Source organism: Rhinolophus sinicus, chromosome 14 (genome assembly GCF_057876585.1).
Source record: "Rhinolophus sinicus isolate RSI-liver-muscle chromosome 14, RSI-T2T, whole genome shotgun sequence".
NCBI lineage: Eukaryota > Metazoa > Chordata > Mammalia > Chiroptera > Rhinolophidae > Rhinolophus > Rhinolophus sinicus.
The window spans coordinates 112567454-112581006 of NC_142514.1; the positions used below are offsets into that span (position 1 = coordinate 112567454).

The 13553-nt window shown below is 39.0% G+C and overlaps 1 pseudogene across 1 annotated transcript; it reads left to right on the forward strand.

Annotated features, from left to right (window-relative positions):
• The first annotated feature begins 1022 nt into the window (after positions 1-1022).
• Positions 1023-11842, forward strand: LOC109436845 (large ribosomal subunit protein uL10 pseudogene; annotated as a pseudogene). The gene is made up of 2 exons (XR_016018711.1): positions 1023-3918; positions 5456-11842. The product of XR_016018711.1 is annotated as a large ribosomal subunit protein uL10 pseudogene (transcript).
• Positions 11843-13553: the final 1711 nt, after the last annotated feature.

The following is a 13553-nucleotide window of genomic DNA, read 5'->3' on the forward strand; positions in this document are numbered from 1 at the left end:
GAGAGCTCATGCTCTAACCAACTGAGCCATCTGGCTGCCCCTCCAGAAGCTCAGTAGCAGATCATTGTCTTCCATCTAGTTGTGGAGGGCGCAGCTCACTGGCCTGTGTGGGAATTGAACTGGGAACCTTATTCAGAGCTCATGCTCTAACCAACTGAGCCATCCAACTGCCCCAAGACCCAACATTTTACATTTTTATGAAGTTTATCAATTTTTTTTTAATTTTAAAAGATTGTGCTTTTTGTTTCCCATTCAAGAAAATTTTGCCTAGCCCAAATCCCTAAGATTTTCTCTTATATTGTTATCTACTGTGTTTCCCTTAAAATAAGTCCTAGCCAGACCATCAGCTCTAATGCATCTTTTGGAGCAAAAATTAATATAAGATCCAGTTGGAATACAGTTCGGCGGTAAAAAAAAAGATGAAATAGGACCATTTGTGACAACATGGATGGATCTTGAGATTATAATGCTAAGTGAAATAAGTCAGACAGAAAAAGTAGACAACCATATTATTTTACTGATATGTGTTATATAAACCAAAAACAACAAAAGAACAAGACAAGCAAATGAGAAACAAAAACTCATAGACACAGACAATAGTTTAGTGGCTTCCAGAGGGTAAGGGGGGAGGGGTGTGGTAGATGAGGGTAAAGGGGATCAAATATATGGTGATGGAAGGAGAATTAACTCTGGGTGGTAAACACACAATGTGATTTATAGAGGATGTAATACAGAATTGTATACCTGAAATTTATGTAACTTTACTAACAATTGTCACCCCAATAAACTTTAATTAAAAAGTATGTATATACTATACTTTTTATATATTATATATTAAATATATATTATTTATATATAAGATCCAGTATTATATTTATTATATTATATTAAATTATATTATACCCGGTCTTGTATATACCGGGTATAATATAATATAATATAATATAATATAATATAATATAATATAATATAGTATAATAAAATATAATATAATATAATGTAATGTAAGACCCGGTCTTATGTTAATTTTTGCTCCAAAAGACACATTAGATCTGATGGTCCGGTTAGGTCTTATTTTCGGGGAAACACAGTAGTAGTTTTATAATTTTAGCCCTTAAACAGGGTGCCAAAAAGAAACAAAAACTGTATTAAATTTGTAATACTCAATATATACCAATAACAAAAGATGAATACAAGTCACATTTTATTTTTGCAATTATAAGAGGTGCTCAAAGTGGTTACCATCAGCATCGAAACACTTCTGATTATGGAAAACTACTGCTTGAACATCGTTGACCAAAGTGTCCACTTGTATACCTGCATGTGCCATTTCAAATTCTTCACACTGTACTCTGCGTCTCAAACTTATCACAAATGCATGCATTTGTTAGGTGTGTTGGAGGTTCTGTTGCATACTCACACCTCCATTATTGTTGTACTTCCACAACGTTCTTGAATTTCAAATACCACTTCAAAATGGTCATGCGCTTCTCAAATGACATCTGTGCTTCTGCCATTTTCTTTGACTGTCCTGCCTGCCGCGTGGTGACGCTATCATTCTATTAACGCCATCTTTTGAGAAAGCATCAAATTACACATTGCTACCATAATTCAATTCAACTTCAAAAAGTAATACATAGATAACATCTCCTAAAATGTGTATACATTTTTTTTGGCACCCCTGGTGTTTAGGTCTATGATTCGTTTTAAATGATTTTTTATATAAGAGGTATTGAGAGTTGGCTCACTTTTTTAAGTGTGTGATTATGTTAGTTCTAGCATCATTTTGAAAAGATTACTCTTTCCCAAATGGATTGCTTAACACCTTTGTGGAAAATCAGTTGACCATATATATGTGGATATATTTTTGCATGTTTTTTTTTTGATATGCATATCTTTTTATGCTAATACCGCACTGTTTTGTAGCTTAATAGTAAGTCTTGGAATCAGGTAATATCAGGCCTCCAACTTTGTTCTTTTATGCACTTAACAACTTCAAACTACATGAAGGAAAAACTGATATAACTACAGGAAAAAAAGAAAAATCCACAATTATAGTTGGTGATTTCAATAATTATAGAAATAGAGAAAATCAGTAAGGATAATGGTAGACTTGAACAATACAGTTGATCAACTTAACCTTATTGACATTTATAGAACATTCTAGCTAACAACAGCAGAATACACATTCTTATCAAGAACATTTACTAAGAAAAACCATCTTTCTGGGTCATAAAACAAGACTCAATACATTTAAAAACAACTGAAGTAATACAAAATATGTTCTCTAGCTACAATGAATATAAAACAGAAATTACTAACAAAAAGGTCTCTGGGAAAATCCTTCATAATTTTGAATATAAATAGCCCATAGAATCAGGGAGAATGCAAAAGGGAAAATAGAAAGTATTTTGAACTTTATGGAAATGAAAGCACACCATATCAGAATTTGTGCAAAAAGAAATTAACACAGCAGGCCTAACATTGCTATCCTTAGAAAGACTCACTTGCAAAGTTAGCCTTTGGCTGGAATCTCAGAACTTGGATTGGGGCAGGGGGCGGGAGGAGAAGCTTCCACCACCCTAACTGATAAGAGTAGCTCACTGTGCCCCTGCTTTCCTTCTGAAGTCTGGAATTTGGATACATGCCAGCCAGTCAGAGGGTGCTGCCGCTAACCAGCTTTCCTTGTTGGCAACGTTTCACAGTTTTTATTATAACTTCTTGCTGGGGGGATTAGGCATATCCTCTGTCTCCACTAAGAAAGAACTTTTGGAAGATTGTGCCTGGTTTCTTCTGGACTTCACCTCATGTACCCCTTTGCTGATGGTGCTATCCTTTTGCTATAATAAATCATAGCACTGAGTACGACTGTACGCTGAGTCCTGTGACTGCGCCTAGTGAAGCATTGAAATTGGGTGTGAACTTGGGGACTCCCAACACACTACTGAAGCAGTATTTGAGAAATTTATAGCACTAAATACTTTTAGGAGAAAAAAAAAAGGTGTCAAATCCAAGGACCTCAACTTTCTCCTTAAGAAACTAGAAAAAGAAGAGCAAATGAAACGCAAAGTAGTCAGGAGAAAGGAAACAATAAAGCTCAGAGCAGAAATCAATGAAATAGAAAACAGAAATACCATAGAGAAAAATCAATGAAAACAAAAACATGTTCTTGGAGAAGACTAGTAAAATTGATAAACTTCTAGCCAGATTGAATTAACCAGGGAGAGATTTCTATGATTTTTTAATTGCCAAATACAATCAATAAAACATAATTAGTCATGTACCTACTTTTCAAGACTAAAACTTGTTTGAATAAAGTATTCAATTAACAAAAAAATTTTTCATTAAAGTTTGCAGTATGACAAATTTTATGCCATTAAAATTTTGTCATTAAAATTTCAAATGACAACCCAATTTAATTATGTAATTTTTCTATAATAAATCAATTGAGAAAAATAAGGCTGCTTATATATTAAAGAATGATGATCTTAGCCAGTTCCTAAAGAACGTTTGAATATTGTGTTTGATAATTTGAGGTTCCAGGTAAAGCAAGTAAGCCACGTTGACTGACTATAAAGGTAAAAATTCTTAAAATGTATTATTTATTCTTTTTGCTACTTTGAATATTTCTCTATTCCTTAACATTAAAAAAAGAAAACTAAGAGAAATTCTTTCTTTGCATCATTCCCTTTGTTACTTTTTTGCTTTGAAATAGCAACCTTGGCTGTCAGTCAAGAATTTACTAAGCAGTAAGTCCATTGTTCTTGCCAGGGGGTTAAGTCAACTTACTGAATGTTTTCAACTCAGGAGCGAGCAGAGAATGTATTCTCTCCACGGTACCCATTCCCAACAACTTCTTGATGCCCGGCTACATCTGTGTAGTTTGTCTTCCATTGAAGCTGAACAGGAAACTTCAAGGTAAAATCTTTTTGGCCTCCTAGAATCTTCTTTAGTAGAAGTCCTTATTTTGCCATAAAAGAATTCCCAAAAGGGAGAGAGAATATAAGATATGACTTCCAATTAACTTTTGCCAGTCATAATAATTTTGAAGAATTATCATTCTTTATTTAATTAGAGAAAGAATCTAACTTTTAATAAAGGGTGTTGAGGGACCATGATGTAGGTTGCCTCCTAATTCTTCACTCCTCCCTCTACTGTTTGATCATCTTTTGAATGAAAATATCTGGGGGCTGAGGGTAGGGATTATTAGGTTAGAAATATTTGCTCCCTACAGGTGACCTCAAAACCTTATTTATAGCATGGAAGATAATCTGGTCAAATAAGCACTGGCTAAGACAAAAGTATAAGAAGTAATGAAGCTATGATGGCCTGAATCATATTTGATATGCTTTAGGAATTATAGCCAAATCTTTGAAAATTAGTTGTGTTAGCAGAGTATGGTGGCAACTACATGCCTGCTTTATTTCTTAGCATCTGCCTTGCTAAAACTCTTACCTGGTGTATTTCTGACCGGAAGCAAATTAGTCTGGTGGTTCTAGAAAGAATCAAGTGTTTTTAAGTCAAACATGGATTTCAAACTGAACTTCACTACTTACTAGCTGTGTGACCTGTAAGAGAGGATAATACCTACTGTGCAAGTTGTTGGGTGGATTGTATGAGATAGCATGTAAAATATGAAGCATAGCACTTACTGCATAATAGATGGCCAAGGAATACCAGCTTGTTTCTTCACCATCTCCTGCCCTAATCACATCCCTGAGAGCAATCTGGTCTTTACCTTTTCTAATTTCTGTGTTTGGGGGGAGGGGAAGTGGGATAGGAGAGGGGGGAGTGTCAGGTCAGTTAAACATAGGGATTAATGAAGTAATTAATTCATTCAACATACATCTATTGATTGCCTACTATGTGCCAGGCACTATTTTAAATAATGGATACATCAGTGAACACAAAAAGATCCTACCCTCGTGGAGCTTACAGTCTAACTGGAGGGAGTGGTATAATGGAATGTGGTAGAATGGACAATAAGCTATAAACATGATAAATAAGTAAACCATATATTATATTTTAAAATGATACATTTTTTTCTCCATAGAGAAGAGGCAGAGCAGGAAGTTGAGGTGGGATGGCAGATGGGTTCCAGTTTTTAAAGGAGTGGATATGATGGTTGGTTCTCCATGAGAATGACATTTGAGGGGAGATTTGAAGAAGGTGGAGAGGTTAACTGTGTACTTAACTGGGAAAGAACATTCCAGACAGAAGAAAAGGCCAACGTAAAGACCTGAGGTGTAAGGCCTGAGATGAAGGACTGACCTCAAGGAGGCCGGTGTGGCTGGAGCACAGTGAGAGTAGATGGAGACAAGGTCAGAGAGTTATTTGGGAAGTGAGAGAGCCCGCAGTACATCCCAAAGTCTAGTCTTGGTTTTTACTCTCAGACCGTGAGCGATTTGAATGGTTTTGAGTGAACAGGTGACATAACCCCAGTTCTGTTTTAAAGGGACACTCTGGCTGCTGTGTGAAGATTAGACAAGAGGATAACCTGCCGGAGTCCTGATGAGAGAGGATTGGCTCGCAACAGCGTGACAGTAGTTGAGATGGTGAGAAGCAGTAGGTTTTTGGATATGTGATTTGAAGGTAGGACTTCAGGATTTCTTATGTGTTGGGTGTGGGTGTAGGCGAATAGAAGTCAAGGATATGCCCACACTCCTGAGTGTGGAAATTCTCTGAACTTCTGAGGATCTACACTGTGGAGCTGCCACCTTTTAGTTCAAATGCAATTTTAGTTTGTCCTTTTCTTCCTCTCCTTGCTTCTAGGTGAGTCCACTATGCCGTTAGCAAATCTTCCTGCTTATTACATTTGCAGAAAAAACCAGCAGGTACTTTAAGCTCAGATAATCCATGCATGGCTGAGGAGCTAGATGTGCAGTCAGTGTGTGAAAATAGAAATAAACGGTGCAGGATTGTGTCATACATTCCTTTAGGGATTATTAGACTGAGACAAACACACTCATTCAGGGATTCCAAATCATTTTAAGCAATGGAAAGACGGATGATTGATAGCACTTTATTTTTAGTAAATCACTAAAGAAAAATGTTCCCCAGGAAGAGCCAGGCATGCATGAGCATAACCTTCAAATGCCCTTTGCAGATACAAGGGGGGAATAACTGGTGATGAGAAGAGGAAGTTAAGAGCTTTATGTTGCCTTGCCTTCTGTTGTGGCAAGGTGCCAAAAAAACTGAAAGTGTGGAAAAAAAAGGAAGAACTGTGTTAGAGTACAGCCTCATTGCCTTCACTCTTGCAAAAGCAATTGGAGTTTGTTATTTGATTAATAAGAAATGGTGAATAAGCATCTAATGCAATTTTAAAGAATGTCCACTCTGACTTTTGTAGTTGCCAGCAAGGAAAATAGGGCATTTAAGGAAATAAAAGCTTTTAAAAGCTGCTTTTAAAAATCAACATGAAGAGTTAAGCTATGTAGGGGGCCGGCCGGGTGGCTCAGGCAGTTAGAGCTCCATGCTCCTAACTCCGAAGGCTGCTGGTTCGATTCCCACGTGGGCCAGTGGGCTCTCAACCACAAGGCTGCCGGTTCAACTCCTCGAGTCCTGCAAGGGATGGTGGGCAGCGCCCCCTGCAACTAACATTGAACACAGCACCTTGAGCTGAGCGGCTGCCTGAACTGCCGCTGAGCTCCTGGATGGCTCAGTTGGTTGGAATGCATCCTCTCAACCACAAGGTTGCCTGTTCGACTCCCGCAAGGGATGGTGGGCTGTGCCCCCTGCAACTAGCAAATGGCAACTGGACCTGGAGCTGAGCTGCGCCCTCCACAACTAAGACTGAAAGGACAACAACTTGACTGGGTACAAAGGCCTGGAAGTACACACTGTTCCCCAATAAAGTCCTGTTCCCCTTCCCCAATAAAATCTTAAAAAAAAAAGTTAAGCTATGTAGAGTTAAGAAAGGAGTTCTTAACCCGTGGTCCATGAATAAGTTTCAGAGGATTTGTGAATGACCCACAATTGTGTACAAAACTTTGTGGGCAGGTGCATGTGTACATCTTCCTTTGGAGAAGATTCATATTTTTGACAGCTTTCCAAAAATGTTAAAACTCACAAGCTATAGACTCTAGGCAGTGACCTTCCCTTGCTTATGCTCATGAAATTTAAAGGAAGCCCCAAAGTTGAAGCACCAGGGGCACTGATATTCTAGGATGTAAAAGTGCCCCAGGATTTGTGCAGCATGCAAAGCTTCCAAACGTGTGTCGTGTGTGTGTGTGTGTGTGTGTGTGTGTGTGTGTGTAGAGGGTAGTATAGCTGGATGACTGTTATGTCAGTCCTTGATCCAGCCTCTTGGATACAAATTTGGATCCTTTGTGGAGAAAAGGCTAACTGAAAACTACAAAGAGTATGTGGTATATTCCTTAATTTGTGATTAACCTTGGGGGAGGGATAGGAAAAGTAAGATAGGTATTACATAGGATACCAGGGATTTTCTTACAGAAAATGTCTCTTTTTTTCTCTTGGATGGTAAACAAAAGAAGCCAATTGTTAAATACAGCAATTGAACCAGTAGTAATGAAACCCCCATACTTTCAGGTAGACCAGTGGAAACATTAAGCCAATTTAAAGACCTCATTTCACAGGTTGTCAGTGGTTACCAGATTGTATAGTCATGGGACTGGTGATTATTTGTGATCTATTGTACTATCACTATGGCCAGGAGAATGGAGTGCTCATTGGCTCTGGCCTGGGTTTTGTGCAATACTCTGCACCTAACACTGTCCAGAGGAAAGGGATACCTCATCTGGCTTAAAGATAATCAGGGCCGTCCTCTATAGCTTCGGGTAGCTTCAGTACTACACAAACTATGGGGCTGAGAATGGGGAGAAGGTTTTCCAAAGGAAATTTGCCCCATACTAACCAGAATGGCAATATCCATTCTGGGCTGCAAACAAGGATTTTACTATTGGTCTGGATTCCCTTTGCAAAGGGTACAAATGAACCTACCTCATACAGATTTGCAGCATTGGCACCAGGCATCTGATAGGGCAGAAATGGTGTGGCAGCATGTTCTGGCCAGGCCCATTCTACCCATGGGATTAATAGCAATGCCTTCAGTGACAGGCAGAACAACGGGGGCAACTGCCAGAGGGAGACTTCAGTGCCACTTATAGCAATGATGACATTGGGAGTAGGGTTGGCAGCAGAGTACCTCCAAGGAGATCTCAAATTTATGAGGAGACTCTAGGATCCTGGAAGAGCTCTGTGGCTACTCTTCTCTGAAATCACAGGGGGAACTGCTGCCAACAAACTGGGATCCCAAATGCAGAAAGGACAATTAGATCCGGGTGGCCGGGGCAAGTGGCTGCACTTCACCATCAAAAGCAGGATGGGTGTGGGTACCACAAAGGACAGCAGAGCCAAAGCAGCTATCGGAAGAGTCTGACTCCCAGGGTCCAATGATGTCAGCTAGTTGAGTATGGTGTCCCTATAAGACAATTAGAATGAGAATCTATAAAATTTTTATTTGATCAGTACAAGCAGAAAAGTTATAGTTGAAGTATAACTTGAATCACCAAAACAGTCACAGCCCCTCAATCAGTTCCCAGGCATGAGCCGGTTTATAGCTGCAGAACCCCTTGAATGAAGGGGAGGCCGTGTCCTCTTGAGGAAGGACTCTGGGACACCGCTAAAGCCTGTGACTCTTTCTCCCAGCCTTCCTGAAACGGACACACAGACTTTAACCAGGTGACTGTGCATTGGGAAAAAGGAAATAATTAGACCTTTTGGGGATTAATGTACACTGGCTTTGAACTGACACTAATTCCAGGAAAGCCAAGATATCACTTTGGTCTACCCGTCAGAGCAGGGGCTTATGGAGATCAGGTGACCACTGGAGTTTTGGCTCAGGTGTATCTCACAGTGGGCCCAATGGGTCCCCAAACCCATCTTGTGGTTATTTTCCAGTTCCAGGATGAATAATTGGAATAGACGTACTCAGCAACTCCCAGAATCCCTGCATTGGTTCCTGTGGAGTGAGTGCTATTGTAGGAAAGGCCCAGTGGAAGCCACTAGAACTACCTTCCTGTGGAAAATAGGAAACCAAAAGCAATACAACATTCCTGGAGGGACAGAGATTAGTGCTACCATCAAGGACTTGAAGCATGAAAGGGTGGTGATTCCTACCATCATATACCTGTAAAACTCACCTTTGGGGCTGGTGTAAAAGTCAGGTGGATCTTGGATAATGACAGTGGATCATCGCAAACTTAACCAGATGGTGACTGCAGTTGCAGCTGCTGTGTTATATGTGGTTTAATTCCTTGAGCAAGTTAACACATCCCTTGGTACCTGGTTTGCAGCTGGATTAACTACCAAAATACATTTCCAACTAATTTCACTTTTTCTTTGATTACTATAGCTAAATACTGTATTATTTGAGCAGTTCAAAATATTTAGTTCTCACCAGGCATCCTCATGAGAGTGACATCATCTTTACACCTTGTGTGGAAATCTCTGGTACATCACTGTGATGCCCAGGAAAGACAGGGTGACCTGGATGTCCAACTACTTCCTTAAAATCATCCAACTTCTGGATGATTATTCAAAATTTTTCACTGTGGGAGCAGACAAGGTCAGCTCTAAGCAGATGCAGCAGATCTGCACTCCCTCCCCGGGAAGGCTGATGGGCAAGGTGGTGCTGATGGGCAAGAACACCACGACAAGCAAGGCCATCTGAGGGCATCTGGAAAACAGCCCAGCTCTGGAGAAACTGTTGCCACATATCTGGGGAATGTGGACTTTGTGTTCACCAAGGAGGACCTCACTGAGATCAGGGACATGCTGCTGGCCAATAAGGTACCAGCTGCCACCCATGCTGGTGCCACTACTCCTTGTGAAGTCCCTGTGCCAGCCCAGAACACTGATCTGGGACCTGAGAAGACCTCCTTCTTCCAGGCTTTAGGCCTCATCACTAAAATATCCAGGGCACCCTTGAAATCCTGAGTGATGTGCAGCTGATTAAGACTGGAGACACAGTGGGAGCCACGAAGCCACACTGACTGGCATGCTGAACATCTCTCCCTTCTCCGGGCTGATCATCCAGCTGGTGTTTGACAATGGCGGCACCTACTACCCGGAAGTGCCTTACATCATAGAGGAAACTGCATTCCCAATTCCTGGAGGGTGTCTGCAATGTTGCCAGCGTGTGTCCGCAGACTGGTTGCCCAACTGATGCATCAGTACCCCTTTTCATCATCAATGGATACCAGCGGGTCCTGGCTTTGTCTGTGGAGACTGATCACACCTTTCCACTTGCTGAAAAGGTCAAGGCCTTCTTGGCTGATCCATCTGTATTTGTGGCTCCTGCCCCTGTGGCCACCACCACCACTGCTGCTCCTGCTGCTGCCGCAGCCCCAGCCCAGGTTGAAACAAAATGAGTTTTATAAAGTCTGAAGGTTGGTCTCCTTACCAGAACTCTGTCAGTGACTTTTAGCAATGAAATTCAAACTCTTGTGAATAACAGATGTGACTCTTTTTAACTGTCCTCTGCAAGGTCTTCCCTCTCAGATCTCTTGCTCCCCACCTTACACTCAGAGTTTCATTCATACCAAATTATTTGCTCCTTCCCATGCATGCCTCACATTTTCTCTATTGTTTACTGATTCTAGCTCTTCCCACTCCCAAGGTGCCCCACTCCCATGTCCTGTTATTTTTACATGCTCAAATCTTACCCATTATTTAAGACCTACTTTAAATATTATCTTCTCCGTAAAGCTTTTTCCAATTCCCTCAGGTGGGAATAGTTTCTTTTTTTATTCTGATCTCCAAAGAATTTTTTTCTGGGATGCTCTTGTTTATTCCTTTGTACCTTATTATATTCATTTATGTATATGAGTTTTCTTCTTTATTTTAGAATGCAAGCTTGGTAAGAATAAGAACTCTGTTGATACATAGTAGGGAACCAATAATTACTTGTTGAAAGAACGTAATACAGATATTACAGCTAAAGCTTGAGAAGGAAATATTAATAAATTTGATATCTATCGTACTTCTTATATCAAGTTTAATTATCCCTCAAGAATCTCATGAATGTGTAAAAAATAATAAGCTGGTATGATAGAGTTATAGTAATGGGAAAAGAACTATTTCATGTCATTGGATTTTAAAGAGGATACATTATTATCACTTAATGCTTGCATCATTCATTGCTTTGTTTAATATGCAACAGATAATTATGGAATGCTTGCTGTGTGCCAGGCACTGTGCTGGTCTCAGGTAATACACTAATGGATGACACAGACCTAGTTATTGTCTTCTTAAAGCTTAAAGTATTGTGAGATGGACAAACAATAAAAAGTTAATATGCAAATAATTATATAATTACAAATTCTAAAGAAACAAATTGGATTTGCTGACTGAGCATAAAAGCAGGAAAGCGCCTGCAGAATGATGAGGCTACCAAAAAAGTAAATACATTTTTAGTTTAAAAACTTTAATAAGGAATATAATGACATGGTTGAAAATATTTAAAATACAAAAACATGTTTAGTGGCTTCACCACTGAGTAGCTTTTCACTGAAAACCTTTACATTATTTAAAAAATTTTGAATCCTGTAAGTGTATTTCCTATTCAATATCTGTCATCTACACCCCTAGTTCTCAACATCTTGCTGTTTCCGATTGTGGTAGCAAATGGCTCCTAATGATCCCTGCCTTCCGGCATTCATGCCCTTGTATCCCCCTCCCTTTATATGTGGGCAGGCCCTCATGACTTGCTGTGGTGGCACATGATGGGATGTCACTGCCATGATTAGGTAATAAAAGACTGGCTTCAGTCTTGCTAGCAGACTCTATTTTCTTCTTGGCTGGCATGCTTTGATGATGCCAGCTGCCATGTGGGACAGGCCACGTGGCAAGGAAGAGAGGGCAGACTTTGTCTAACAGTCAGTGAGGAACTGAGGCCCTTAGTCCATCAACTCTTGAGGAAGTGATGCTGCCAATAACCACTGAGTCAGCTGAGAAGCAGATTCTTCCCCATCTGAGGCTTCAGATGAGACTGCAGACCCTAGGTTGACATCTCGATGGCAGCCTTGTGAGAGACAGTGGGGCAGAGGACCCAGCCAAACTGTTTCCAGATTCCTGACACACAGAAACTGAGATAATGCATGGATGTTGTTTTAAGCCACTACGTTTTGCAGCAATAGATAACTAATACACCAATCCTTACCTGTTATAAAAATATGTATGTACAGCTATCAATTTGCATATATATCAGTAATATATTTAGGAGCAACTCCAAAGTGAGGGATTTCTGGCTCAAAGGGAATGTGTATTTGTAAATTTGTTTGATATTTTCATATTACCCATCAAAGAGTTTGTATCAATTTACAGTCCCACTGGCAATGTATGAGAATAACTCCCCATCTGAATTTGTTATAAAAATATTGAATTTTGCATATTTGATAGGTGGAAAATCATAGCTCAGGACATTTAATTTGTATTTAATGCAAATTATGAGTGAGGTTGAATATATTTTCGTGTATTAAGTCATTTATAATTTCTGTGAATTGTCTCCACATATTTTGACTCAAGTTTTTCGTTATTGATTTTAAAAGATTAGCCCTTTGTGAAATGAGTTTCAAATATTTTTTCTGCTTTTCATTTGTCTTTTTATTTTAATTGTAGTATAGTTAGCCATACATGCAGCTTTGATGTCAGTATTTTCTTTAATGGTCCTGGATTTTGAACTAAACTTAGGAAGATCTTTCGCATCTTAAGATACTAAGGAATTGTTTCATTTTTTCTCATCCATTCCCACCCCAAACTTAAATTTTAGTAATCTTTTTGGCTTTACTTTTTATGTTTAAATATTTGATTTATTTGGAGTTTATCTTAGTACATAGTGTAACATAAGGATCAAGTTTATTCATTTCTTTCAGATGGCTACTCAGTTGACCCAATACCATTTATTACATAGTCTATATTTGTCCCACTGATTTGAGGTGTGATATTTACCATATAGTTGGATATATTTCTGTGTTTCCTAATTGTTTCATTATTTTTCAGTCTACTTGTGCTAGTTCTATAAAATTTTTATTGTTGAGGATTTATATTATCTGGTAAGTGTAGTCACCTCCCCATCCCACCAATTGCTCTTTTTCAGAGTTTGTCTGTCTGTTTTGTGTATGTGTGTGTTTGTATTTTTGAATCACCTTAATTTTTAAAACTTGTTGGTATTTTTATTTAGATTGTAGTAAGTTTATATATTAACTTAGGAAGAGTTGATATTTTTATGATGTTCAGTCCTCTAATGCATATATTTTAACTAGTCAATTTTTGTGTTTGTGTGTATAATCTTTAATTTCTGTGTACTAATTTTGTCCTGTCCAGTTGCAGTTTCTAATGAGGTCTTTTATTTCACATATCCAGTCACATCATATGCAGACAGGATAGTTTTAATCCCTCATTTACAATTTTATGACTCTAATTTCTTTTTCTTGTCTATTTGTGTTAGCCAATACCTGCAGTACAATGCTAAATAATAGTGAACATAGTAATTATCTTTGTCTTATTCTTGAGTGGAAATGATTGTCATG